We start from the raw sequence: 14,675 nt of genomic DNA, 5'->3' as shown, positions 1-14,675 counted from the left end.
AGTCGTGGTATTGAAGGTGGGAGAGAGCGCTGTACATTCACTCCCCCCACCTACAATCCCTGCCGGACCTGAAATTCAAACTCGCAACCTTTGGGTTAGGAGTCTGACTCTCTAACCATTAGGTGTGCCTCACTAGGTTCCCCACTGTGTGACACACATTAGCACGTTATTTTCTCAGACTGTCTGAAATAACACAATTTTATTTGCAAATGTCAAACGTGACTGTGACGGTTATGAATTTTATTTGTTATGTATATAAATATCTTCAGAACAACATCAAAGCAGCTGGTGATGTTTGTGGCTCGCTGATAGAAATCATCGTTTGTTTCTTACCGTATTATTGTTCTATAATTACCCATGCAAACACAGTGTTTATACAAGTTGTTGAAAATAAAAAGGTTTTCAGCGCATTGCATTGACGTGATGCATCACAACGTCTCCTACAACACAAAAATGAACACATGAATGAATGAATGAATGAATGAATGAATTAATAAAAAAATGGCATAAGAAAGAAAGAAAGAAAGAAAGAAAGAAAGAAAGTCCAGTGTTTCTGTCGATGGTGAAGATGAAGTCGTGGGATCGGCTGAAGTTTCTCACCGCAGCTGAAATAAATGATGTGTTTCTGAAAGAGCTTAAAACAACAAACTCCAGCCGTTGTCATCTGAGAACAAGCATAAACGCCGTCTTTGTGTTTCTCCGTCGCGTGTCAAGAATCTGGAGGTGATAAATCGGCGTTATTTTATAATCAGTACGATCTCTGAATTGCACAACGCCAAATCTTTAGTCCTTTTCCACTAAAAACAGAAAATGAGAGAAGAGCAAACCTGACATCTGTGTGGATTCAGAGAGCTGCCAAACATCTAATGCTGGGAATGAAGAAACCATCAAAAACCACAGGTCTTCATCTCCAGCAAGAGGCGAGGAGAAGAAGAGCAACAGTCTGAGATTCCTGAACGTGTCAATATGTCGTTTTGACAAAAGAGACAGCGAGTTTATCCAGAGTCTCAGTTCAACACACCTGAATCTGAGCAAATCCAGGTCTTCAGGATCACTAGAATCCAGACCAGACCCACCGAAACCCAGCCTGAGATTCATCAGACGTCTTACAGGAATGGGGGAAAAAACAAAATAGAGGAACAAATAAATACAGGAATAAATTAATGAATAAATAGTTAAATAAATAGATGAAGTTAAATAATAAATGCATACATTAATGAAGGAATAAATAAATAAATAAATAAATATATATATATATTATCAACACATAAACTCCATTCCAGATTTCCATAAATAAATGACCGTATTTTGTTAGTAATTTTCGTAGCGTATTTTTTAAAGCAGTGTTTTGTTTTTAATGCAAAAATAAAAGAAAATCAAATAGCCATATTTTAAACACCCCTGAAGCTTGGTGTTTATGTGTATTTGTGCTTGGTTTCTATAAAATGCATTTGGTTCTAAATGGCTGCAATATAACAAAGAGTGAAAAATTTAAGGGGGTCTGAATACTTTCCGTACCCACTGTATATTAAAAAAAAGGAATTCATTAATATATAAAGGACTAAAACCATAAATCATATAAAGTAGGGATGCACGATATATCGGCCACCATATCGGTATCGGCCGATAAATGCTCATTTTTTTCTGTTATCGATATCGGCCCGATAAGAAAATTTGGCCGATATCTTAAAGCCGATAAATAATGCATTATTTCCTTCAGAGACACTTCAGATGCGTGCTGTTTTGGATATAGATTTATCGGCCAATATATCTGTTATCGGCTTTCAAAAATAAAGAATTATCAGTTATCGGTATCGGCCAAAATGTTCATATCGGTGCATCCCTAATATAAAGTAATAAAAAATAAGTAATACATGAATTTATAAAGCAATAAAGAACTTGAATATGTATTTAAATACAAGAATACACAAAGTATCGCTTTTTAGTTCTCCTCTTTCCTACTACTTGTTTCACTGTGTATGTATATATATATATATATATATATATATATATAAAAACAAAAAGGAATAAATACATGAATAAATAAAAAAATAAAAAAGGAATACATGAATATATAAAGAAATAACAACATATTTATACAATATAAATATATAGAAAACTAATAATTAAAATAATTAAATTAATATATAAATAAAGGAATAAATAAATAAAAGAATAAAGGAATGAATGAATGAATAAATAAATATATAAATACATAAACAAATAAATAAAATAATTAAATGCAGAAATACATAAATAAAGGTATTACTAAAATAATGAATAAGTAATAAATAAATATGTAGATACTGAAACACACAGGACAGAAGGATGTGCCAAAAGACACAGAAAGCATTTTCTGTTAACTAGCGGTGAACTGAAAGAGATTTGTAGATCCGAATGCTTTTGACTCGCTTTGCTTCATGGATCAAAACTCTGGAAATAATGCCTGGAGGAAGTGAACAGGGAAATGAACTCAACAGCAGTGCTAATAGAGAGCTATCTGGATCCGTGAGCGTCTGACAGTAATTGAGCCTCCTGCAGGCACTTACATGCATGAATATTTCAGATGAGGAAGAGGAACTTCCTTTAAACATCAGTCAAGCTGCAGTCTCTTCAATTACCGGATTCAGATCCGAGATGTCTGGCATGTAGCAATGTTTCGCCCTGGGCATGTGAAATTAATATCGCAGCCATGCGCACTCATGAGGGAAACGCTTAAACGTCCATGTTGTTAATAACATTAGACACGGATATGAAACTCAGTAGCATGAGAGTAAAGGTCATGCATTTACAGCCATAGACTACTGCAAACTCATTCATATTCATATTAGAGCGACAATTAACAGCTCATGTACAAAGTGTTGTGAATAACTAAAAGCAACTAAAACTAAAAGAAATTACCAGTAAAATTAATTAAAGAAACAGCAAGTAACATAAAATAAAACATTAATTTTTGAAGTAGAAAGACTGAAATAGTATTTTCTCTTAAAATGTACTCCAATCTGTTTTGTCAAAAAAGTTACGTTTTTATTTTTTTTGTATTTTTTTTTTACAGTGTACTACCTTAATTTTAATGATATTTTATTTAATTTTTTCTCATTTTAATTGAATGTTTTATTTGTGATTTAAATTTTTGTTTACAGTGTACTAAATTTGAATTTAAGTTTTCATTTCAGTGTAGTAACTTAATTTTAATTCGATTTTTTTTATGTTTTGCATTTATTCTTTTTATGGTGTACAGTGTAATATTTTTTATTTAATTGTTTTTTTTTTTTTACAGTGTACAAACTTAATTTTAATTTATTTTTAATTTAAATTAATTTCTTCTTCAGTGTATTATCTTATTTTTAATTTAATGTTTTTTTTTGTTTGTTTTTTTACTATTTATATTTATATTTATACTATTTATTTCATATTTTATCTATTTTTTTTTTTATTTTTTTTTTACTAAATTTAGTTTTTTTTTTTTTTTTTTTTTTTATTTTCAGTGAAGTAACTTAATTTTAATTATATGTTTTATTTTTGCATTTTTTTATGGTGTATTAACTTAGTTTAAATTTATTTTTAAATTAATTTTTTGTATCTTTTACATTGTACTAATTTAACTTTTTTTTTTTTTTACAGTATACTAACTTAATTTTAATTTACTTGTTTATTTTTACATTTTGTACAGTGTAAAAAAAAAGTTGTTTTTCTTGTAACAAACAAATAACAGTAAAATACACAAAAACAATTGTGCTCATACTCTTTTTTTTTTTCTCAAGAAGCCATCTTATATATTATTATCATATCTTGTTATAGCATGCTGAACTGTTGTTGTGTTTAATTGCACGTTATAAATAAAGTAAAGAAAGAAGAAACAAAATGTGCAAAGTCTGATTCATTTTAGCAAGTAAGTGTTTCACAAAACCTGAGCAGCATTTCACATCTGTTTGTAGCTAAATTACTGCAGTTTAGATATGTTTGTTTAATAACTAATAACTAATATAAAGTAGTGTGTTGTTAGTTAACACGACACACGCTGGTGACCAGCTGCTGGTTTCTGCTGAATCTGATGAAAAGCGTGTGCTCGTTTCGCTGCTTCAGACCCTGATGGATGTCGCTGGTTAAAGCGCGTCACATTATCCTGCTGTTACAGTTAAACTCAGCGGAGGCTGATAAACGAGGCTAACGATCACTTCAGTCATTCGCAGGCCTCTGCTGCTCTGCTTCATCTGCGAGTTTGGACTGAAGGACCCTCGGAGGCTTGTAATCACATGGAATAGAAATTATAAGAAAGAAGGGAATCGTTCTTTCAGATGAAATTTCCAGTTTGCACCAGAGACCTCAAACATTATACACTCTATACACAGTGAGCTGCCTATGTAGACAGGATTTTCAGGCCTTACATGATGCAGTTTAATGTGTTTTCTGTTTAAACTACCTAACTAACTAAATATAAAGGAATAAAGAAATAAAAAAATATAAAATGAAATTTATAATAAATACAATTTAGTATAAATTATCAATTACAAATAAATACATTTATAATTTTATTATAAATTTAAATTTATAATAAAATTAAATATCTAAATTAAATAAATAAATAAATAAATGAATAAATAAACATAAATATTTAAATAAAATAATGAATGAATATATAAATAAATACTAAATAAAAAATAAAAATAATAAATACATAAATATATAAAAACAAATAAATAGAACAACAATTAAACAAATATATAAATAAAAAATAGAACAAATAAAAACATTACATAAGTATATAAAATCAAATAAATAGCATAATTAAACCCATATGTACATAAAGGAATAAGTACATACTAATTTAAAAACACATAAACAGAATAAAAACAAAATAAAAATATATAAAAAACAAAAAAGTAAAATAATAAATAAATTAATATATAAAACAATAGATCATTTAAAAATTATAAATACTTAATAAATAAATAAATAGCCACTGCAACACACAAGACAGAAGGATATGCCATAAAATACAGAAAGCATTTTTCTGTTAAATCCAGTGAAAAACCAGGCTAAGCACTGAAAGTGTAGAACAAGCGTGTGATACCTGCTTTTTGGCTTATTATAAGGCAGCATCGCATGTATCTGTCACAGTAAGTGCATTCCCATAATGCACCGCGGGAAGAATCCATCTAAAAAGCAGAAATAGTGATTACAAACAGGCCTATAATTCATTCAGCACCAAAAAGTGTAGACGAAAATGTCAATATTTGCTCTTTGCTTCAACATTTACTAAAATGGAGCTTTTGTTTGTTGTTCAAAATCAAACGTCGTTTTCTGGTGCTTCAGTTTAATTCATTTCTTCACTTCCTTTCTTGATAAATCAGGCTTCTTCTCTTTTCATCATTGCATTCATCAACAACTGCTTTCACTGTATGGAAAAGAACACATTTAAGGTCCGTTCACAGCAAGAACGATCGCTATAATGATAACTGTATTGGCATCCACACCAGAGCATGATAATGTTCAGTTTATTATAAGCGCCCTTCAGTTTTGTTGTCTGTTGCTTTAAATGCACACACACACATACTGTATATATTTTTTTACAAATATCAGTTTATCTCTCACAATTCTGACTTTTTCTGCAGAAATATAAAATCCAGAGAAAAAGTCAGAGTTTCGAGATAAAACTCTGAATTCTGAGAAATAATTGTGAGCTATACACACAAAATTCAGAGAAAAAAAACGTCTGAATTGCAATATACTGTATAAACTCAGAATTGCGATATCTAGATTCAGAATTGCGAGAAATAAACTCAAAATTCAGAGACTAAAATCTCTGAATTGCGCAATGTAAACTCAGAATTGCAAGAAAAAAGATGGACTTGCAATATGTAAACTTAGAATTCAGTAAAAAAAAAGTTAATTGCGATATAGAAATTCAAAATTGCGATATATAAACTGAGAATTCAGAGAAAGTTAATTGCGATATCTAAATTCAGAATTACAGGAAGTAAACTCAAAATTCAAACGAAAAAAATTAGAATTGCAAGAAATAAACTCAAAATTCAGAGAAAATTCAGAATTCCGAGATAAAACTCAGAATTCTGAGAAAAAAAATGCGATATATAAACTCCGAATTCTGAGAAAAAAATTCAGAATCGCGAGAAATAACCTCAAAATTCAGAGACTAAATCTCTGAATTGCGCAATGTAAACTCAGAATTGCAAGAAAAAAGATGGAATTGCAATATGTAAACTTCAAATTCAGTAAAAAAACAAGTTAATTGCGATATAGAAATTCATAATTGCGATATATAAACTGAGAATTCAGTGAAAGTTAATTGCGATATCTAAATTCAGAATTACAGGAAGTAAACTCAATTCAAACGAAAAAAATTAGAATTGCAAGAAATAAACTCAAAATTCCGAGAAAATTCAGAATTCCGAGATAAAACTCAGAATTCTGAGAAAAAAATTGCAATATATATAAACTCCGAATTGTGAGAAGAAAACTCAGAATTGCGAGAAATAAACTCAAAATTCAGAGACAAAATCTCTGAATTGCGCAATGTAAACTCAGAATTGCAAGAAAAAAGATGGAATTGCAATATGTAAACTTATAATTCAGTAAAAAAAAGTGAATTGCGATATATATAAACTGAGAATTGCGAGAAAAAATGCAGAATTGCGAGATATAAACTCAGAAGTCAGCGAAATAAGTCAATTGTGATATATAAACTCAGAATTGAGATATATAAACTGAGAATTGCGAGAACAAAGTCGTAAGACGTAAACTCACAATTAACAAGTTTATAATTTGCAACTGCGAAATATAAACTCTCAATTCTGAGAAAAACAGTCCGAATTGTGAGATAAAGTTTTTTTGTTTTTATATTTTGTGGTGGAAACAGGCTTCCACATGACAGTGAGTTTATGATAATGGAACGCTCATTTTTGGGTGAACTGTCCCTTTAAGACAAATATGTTGCATTGGCTAAGACTTACTGTTCTGATACGACGCATCACAGACGGCCTTTTCTCCGTCAGAATATCAGAAACGACATTATCAAGTCCAGCTGCGAACGAAAGCATCCCGTCCCATCGTATCTCCACATATCTGTGTGAAAGCGGCACATCTGAAATCTAATATTCAGAGTTAAGAGCGACGGGAGGTCAAACTGCACCCCTCTTAAACAGCTATGGATGAACTCGCGGCGGAGAAAACCAACGCAATGCACTAACAAACGCAAATGGAGCGCAGTGAGAACGTCTCAGGTTACTTATGCAACCATGGTTCCCTGAGTAGGGAACGCCAACGAGTTGGTGTTTTTTCAATGTATGCTTCAGACACGGGTCACGACGAGGCGTTCCCCATAGCGACCCCTAGAGGACACAGTTCGAAGTTCCCATGAAGGGGAACGTGAGAACGTCAGAAGCCAGGAGCGTTATTGTTAGTAAAACGTCATCTGCTTGGAATATGACTAGTTTGATTAGTCAAACCAAGACTGTCACGGTCCAGTTTCCTCGCATGAACAAGGAAATGTTCATCGTTTTCAACATCATGCATTAAATGCACTGCAATAATCATAATGCTTAATTCCTATATTCCCAGCAATAGTTTCAACTCATGCATGAATAAAGTTTACACATATATCAGTGCATAATTACACACAATCAAACTTCTCAACTCCGTTTTTTCTACTGAAGTTTAAAAGCAATAATCACTAATTAAATGATTGCATTATTTAATAATCGTGATGCTTAATTCCTATATCCAGCAATAGTTTTCAACTCATGCATGAATAAAGTTTACACATATATCAATTACACAATAAAATTTCTCTGCTCTGTTTTTTTCTACTTAAGTTTAAATGCAAAAATCACTAAATGCATTATAGATGGACAAAGTTTAGACATCTATCAACAGTTAATACAACTTCTCAACTCTCTAGGAGAAAAAAAAACAACAACCACTAAATGCATTGCAATATTCTCAGCAATAGTTTTAACATAATTTAACATATTTAACATAATTACACATTTACATTTCTCAGCAATTTGATTTCTACTGAAGTTTAAATGCAACAATCACTAAATGCATTAACTCTATGTTTACTCTATGTTTACTCTATATTTCCACCAAAATCATCACAAATACGTCAGGAATATACCAGCCAGCTCCTAATGCCTGTATTTTGACTGTAAATAATCTCATCTGTACCTTGTGAGAGTCCTAAATGTGTCCAGTCATGATGACGGTCTCCAGCACATCAGCCTTGGGCCCGCGAGTCCCTACAGATCCACAGAGACACAGGCACACATTAAAATGCAGAATAGAATAGAATAGAATAGAATAGAATAGAATAGAATAGAAAATAAAAGAAAAGAAAAAAACTAAATGAAATAAAATAATTAATAGTTGAACAATAAAATGAAATAAAATAAAAATAAAATAGGTAAAATAAAATGTTCAAATACTAAAATAAAAAATAAAAATACAGAATAATAAAAACAGTAATTAAAAATAAAAATGTAAAATGAAATAAACAAAAACAATATTAAAATAAAATAAAATTGAAAATAAAATAATCAAGTAAAATAAAATAATTCTGAAAAAACAGTTCTGAAATAAAAATAAATGATAATAAAAAACATTAAAATAAAACATTTGAATAATAGAATAAAATAAATGAATTTAATTAAAAGTAATAAAAAACCCATTATGACATATAATAAAAATATAATATAAAATAAAATAAAATACAAAAATAAAAATAAAATAAAAATAATAAAATAAAATATATATAATAATAATAATAATAATAATAATAATAATAAATAACACGGAAATTGAAGTCGTTCTGTATAGTAAACAGTCTTACAACATCCTATTTGCTCTATAGCCTCTTGCAGTGCTCAACAAAGTTGAGAAAAATAAAATCTGCTGGGACAAGGCCTACAGTATAGCATCCATCTATCAGTCGTCTTGTTTGGCTTAATGCTTAGTTAATCACAAGTTAGTTAAATATGTCCAGACCCCTCGCAGTGGCCAACAAAGACGCTTTCATTACTGATTCAATCAATCAAGAGTTCAATCAATCCGTTTCAATTTCAAGTCATGCAGCTCAACACATGTAGACCAGCACACTCTTTTGAAAGAACGTACAGAATTTACATTTCTTCCTCAGGCTCTCGGTCTCTCTTCACAGCTGACATCTGAATCAAAACAACCATCAACGAGCCGCTGCGTTACTTACTGTTTAATTATTTGTGCACGACAGAGCAGAAAGAGAACTGGAGAACACAACCATCCTTTAGTCATTCCTGCAACGAAGTATGGAAGCCCGTTTCCGCCACTGAATAAAAAATAATTTAAATATTATTTTAAATAAATTATTATTTATATATTTTTATCTCACAATTCTGACTTTTTTTTTGTTTATATAATTTTTGTGTTATATAAAGTCAGTATTGCGAGATATAAAGTCACAATTGAGAGTTATAAAGTCAGAACTGCGAGATATAAAGTCACAATTGAGAGTTATAAAGTCAGAATTGAGAGTTATAAAGTCAGAATTGTAAGATATAAAGTCAGAATTGAGAGTTATAAAGTCACAATTGTGAGATAAAAAGTCACACTTGTGAGATATAAAGTCAGTTATGAGAAACCAAGTCGCAATTGCAAGATATAAAGTCAGTTATAAAGAAATAGTTGCAATTGCAAGATATAAAGTCAGTTATAATAGTCGCAATTGCGAGATATAAAGTCAGAATTGCGAGATATAAAGTCACAATTGCGAGATATTAAAGTCAGAATTGTGAGAAAAAAAGTCAGAATTGTAAGTTTATATCGTGCAGTTCTGACTATATTTTTTCAGAATTGCGAGTTTATATCACGCAATTCTGACTTAATTTCTCAGAACTGCGAGTTTATATCTAACAATTAACAATTAACAATTAAGTCTGCGGTTGTGAGGCCGGTTGGATGTACTGCCAAATTCTCTGAAACGCCTTTGGAGATGGCTTATGGTAGAGAAATGAACATTCAATACACGGGCAACAGCTCTGGTGGACATTCCTGCAGTCAGCATGCCAATTGCACGCGCCCTCAAAACTTGCGACATCTGTGGCATTGTGCTGTGTGATAAAACTGCACATTTTAGAGTGGCCTTTTATTGTGGCCAGCCTAAGGCGCACCTGTGCAATAATCATGCTGTCTAATCAGCATCTTGATATGCCACACCTGTGAGGTGGATGGATTATCTCGGCAAAGGAGAAGTGCTCACTAACACAGATTTAGACAGATTTGTGAACAATATTTGAGAGAAATAGGCCTTTTGTGTACATAGAAAAAGTCTTAGATCTTTGAGTTCAGCTCATGAAAAATGGGGGCAAAAACAAAAGTGTTGCATTTATAATTTTGTTCAGTGTAGTTTTTGTTAATATTTTGAATTAGATTTAATTTTTATATTTTCTGTTCTCGTTAATTTTTGTTAAAGTGTGTTTTTGTTATTTTTATTAGTTTATGTTGTTTTTAAATATGTCTATATAGATTTTATAATTTTTTTATTCAGTTTTCTTTTTAGTTATTTTAGTACATAACGTAAAACTAAATTCAAATGATAAATAAAAAATGTTTTTTATTTTATTATTTATATTTAATTTTAGTAAGGAAAATGCTTTTGCATGGTTTTAGTTTTAGTCAATTATAACAACCCTGGATAAAAGACTCTAACAAATATGATTTCCATCCATTTTCTCATATATATTTAGACATATGTGATGGACGTGATAATGTACAGTATAACAGGAACATCTCAACAGCTGTGAACAGTAAAGGCTCTGGTCTTATTCATCATAACACATGCTGATAAACAGTCTTCTATTTCGGTGTTGTTTTCTCTTCTACAGTCCGCCGTGAACCGGCTTTGACAAATGCTGTCAATTATCGTCTGCACATGTCCAAACAATCAGCAGGCCATAAACCATGTGCTCGTCTGCTAATCATTAAACTATGACTGGCATTTTTATATTAGAGAGGCTGGAATCTGCGATTAATCTTGGCCTGAATATGACGGAGCGGATCGAATGGGAAAACGGAGCTGCTCTTGATGTTGCGTCATCTCTGTCCTGAGACGTCAACCGTTTCACTAAAACCATTAGTTCATAAACCAACACATACTGCCTGGAAATAATCTGACCTGGTAATTAAAACATCTGAAACGAACTCTACATTCTTCTGATTAAATAGTTAATAGTTGATGTAAAACATGTGTATAGTAACCTGTGAATTACGAGAATTATGAGACGAACTCGAATCCTCAAACTCAGAAATTATTATTAAAATGGCAAAAATAATAATGTCCAAATGACATTTTATAAGTTATACTATATTATTATATAAATGAAATTATATATTTATATAATATATATTTTTCACTACACGATTATCATGGCCAAAATAATTAACGATAACGATATATCACGATATATCTTGAAAACAGAAAAAATAAATAACTCTTTCAGTCATAACCTTTCGAATCATCAGTGGTTCGGAGCCATGCGAGTCATGTGATTTAAAAAAAAACAGGGCTTTGTTACATCACAATTCAGTGTCTGTGGTTTTTACCTAATCTTAGACATTTTTGCAATTATAAGGAAGAGCAGTAGTTAATAGTACATCTGCAAGAAGTCTGTTAAAGATCACTTCATCTGGAAAGCATCTGGTGTGTACAAACATCTGATAGATGTCTGTAAGATGTCAGTTTTACATTAATTCTAAATCATAACAATCTTAAAGACATCTTCTAAACGTCTATTTGACATCTGATAGGAAACGTTCTATAGACGTATTACAGATGAGCAAACACTCTAAAAAATACATCTTGCAGACGTCTCCGTGATGTACATGTGCAATCAGGTTAGCGATTTCCTGGAAACTCATTTGTTTTATTACTTATATGAGTCTCGCTTGTGGGCTTTCTGTGCGAGAGCGCCCTCTGGTGTCGAGGATGAATGAATAAATTACATGTGAGAGTTTAACGCTGTGTACTTTCCATTTTATGGTTCATTGTTATCGCGATATATTGCGACACCCCTAAAACAAGATAACGATATTTCGTTTTTAAATATCACGATTATCATCAATAATAAACATCCTATAATTACAGTAATGAACAACATGAATGAATTCTAACTAATTATGAAAGAACTGTTGGAAGACCATTAATGGTGCGATCCTTTAATCGTGATAAATTATATCAGACCCTGCCAAAATTTCCCTTTTTTTGTATTTATTTATTGGTATTTATTTATTTATTGCTATTTTGGGGGGTTGGAGGAACCACGTCCATTAACAATAAATGTATTATACAGAAAATAAAACCCTAAATTTAATCGATTTTCCATCCTTTCTTTTTTTCAAATAAAAACCAAACATCCACATAGATAACAACAATTTAAAATATGTGACGTAATTACTTTTTAATATTTTTACTCAGTGATGGTAATAAGCTTCCATAAAGTTCACCAAACTTTGTAAATGAAGTGAAAAATGAAACATTTACATGTTTGCGTTACTGCTTTCTCATGTTTTCATGAATAAACCGAATGTGCATATGCTGCATTGTGTTCATATGAATGGAAGCGAATGGAACATCAAGTTTAGTTTGATCACACCTAATACTGATGGTGTTTTTTTTTCATATTGTTGTCATCAATGATAGGCATTAATGGCCGTGATTTTACAGAGTTAAAGAGGATTTCCCCGCCGTATATATATATTCACAATAACGTGCCTCATTTCTTCATCAGCGGTTCTTTCAGAAGACTTCACATGCTGAAGCATTCAGAGATTTCAAAGACGCGCAGGTCAGGAGTTTCTTCCAGAGCATTTCTCCAGCTTGTCTTATTTAAGCAGTTTTTCTGTCTAATTCAAAGAACGGATGGAAAAAAGCCTCCGTGACAGAGTTGATTACATCTGACCGGCTCCTGGTAGCAGAAGCGGGACTCTGGCTCCCCTCAGAGGGAAGACGACCTTTGACCTGTGCTGAAGATCGTCCAGCTCCGTGATTACAGAGCATCTGTGCAACTCGATACGCGCCATTGTTTCATAACATCTCTACTTCCATTTGGACATAATGCACCTGAATAACATAACTGAGAGATCACGCAATACGCTGCAAGAAAATTATGTTCTAATGTCTTGTTTTCCAGTAAAAATATCTAAATATTCTTAAACCAAGATACATTTACTGGAGAAACAAAATTAAGTCTTGTTTTCTGAAAAATGTATCAAAATGAAGTGAATTGTTGCTTTAAAAAAAAAATCTGCCATCATGGTCACAAAAATCTTGTTGATATATATATATCAACAAGGTTTTTGTGACCATGGCAGATTTTTTTTTTTTATATATATATATATATTTTTTTTTTTTTTTTGCTTCTCAAGTAAATGTATTTTAATTTAAGGGAGTTTAGATATTTAAATGTTGATATTTGTACACATTTCTAGAGTTTATCGTTTTATTTCACTTGGTTTTCCTTAAACACTGCAAAAAATTATGTTCATCAGTATTTTTGTCTTGTTTTCCAGCACAAATATCTAAACATCAACCCTTTGATTCAAGTTTAATTAAAATTTTCTGACCCCATTGTCAGGTTTTTTTTTCTGGTTTTAAGCAAAAACTCACTTAATTTTGATATGAAAACTGTACTTGTTTTCCAGTACAGATATCTAAACATTCTTAAATCAAGATACATTTACTTGAGAAGCAAAATAACTTCAGATAAAGTCTTGGTTTCTGAAAAATATCCAAATAAGTAAGTTCACCCCAGGTGAATAGAGTACAAAAAATTTACTAATAGAGCAGACATTACCATATTTCCCCTGTTGATTAATTAAATTAGGAATTGCACATTTTTTTGTATTACAAGTTTTGCTTAAAGTCCCCATGAAATCAAAATTAAAGTTTTTTGGGTGTTAGTATTAATATGTTAGTCTTAAGATTATCTATAAGGCAGTGTGCTCCAAAACAGTGACAAAATTTGCATTTCGAAGATATAAGCATTCAAAGCTTGCAGTTCGTCACTTCCGCCAAAACGGCTCAACGATTTATTTGACATCACATCGTACTTCAGCTTCTCATCAAACTTTCTGTCCAATCAAATGCTCTCTAGAGTCCGAAGCCCCGCCCCCTACACTATAAAATAGACGCTGAAGCCACGGCTGAAATCGGTCACTTGTCCACAGAATTAGTTTATTAGTTTTCTGTCCAGTGAATGGCACATAGTGCACTATATAGGGCGGGGCTGCTTGATATGTCCCGCCCTGTCTTCCTGTTTCAGTTAAAATGACGTCAACACATAGAGTAATGCTGCATGTTTCTAAGCATTTCAGGGGACCTTTAAATGTTATATTTAAATATACAAATGAGGCATTATCTAATTAAATTTGCTCTAATTTGCATACATTTCCAGAAAATAAATCTAAACATTGGATAAAACCAGGTTCAAAATTCTTATTTGATCTTATTAGAGGTAAAGGTTCCCTTTCATGGGAACTTCGAACTCCGTCCTCTAGGGGTCGCTATGGGGAACGCCTCGTCGTGACCCGTGTCTGAAGCATAAATTGAAAAAACACCAACTCGTTGGCCGGCGACAGCCATGACGTCACTACCGGTGCGACTATAGTATAAATAGGCGCCG

Source organism: Sinocyclocheilus anshuiensis, unplaced genomic scaffold, assembly GCF_001515605.1.
Source record: "Sinocyclocheilus anshuiensis isolate Anshui unplaced genomic scaffold, SAMN03320099.WGS_v1.1 scaffold244, whole genome shotgun sequence".
NCBI lineage: Eukaryota > Metazoa > Chordata > Actinopteri > Cypriniformes > Cyprinidae > Sinocyclocheilus > Sinocyclocheilus anshuiensis.
This window is presented reverse-complemented; position numbering follows the sequence as displayed.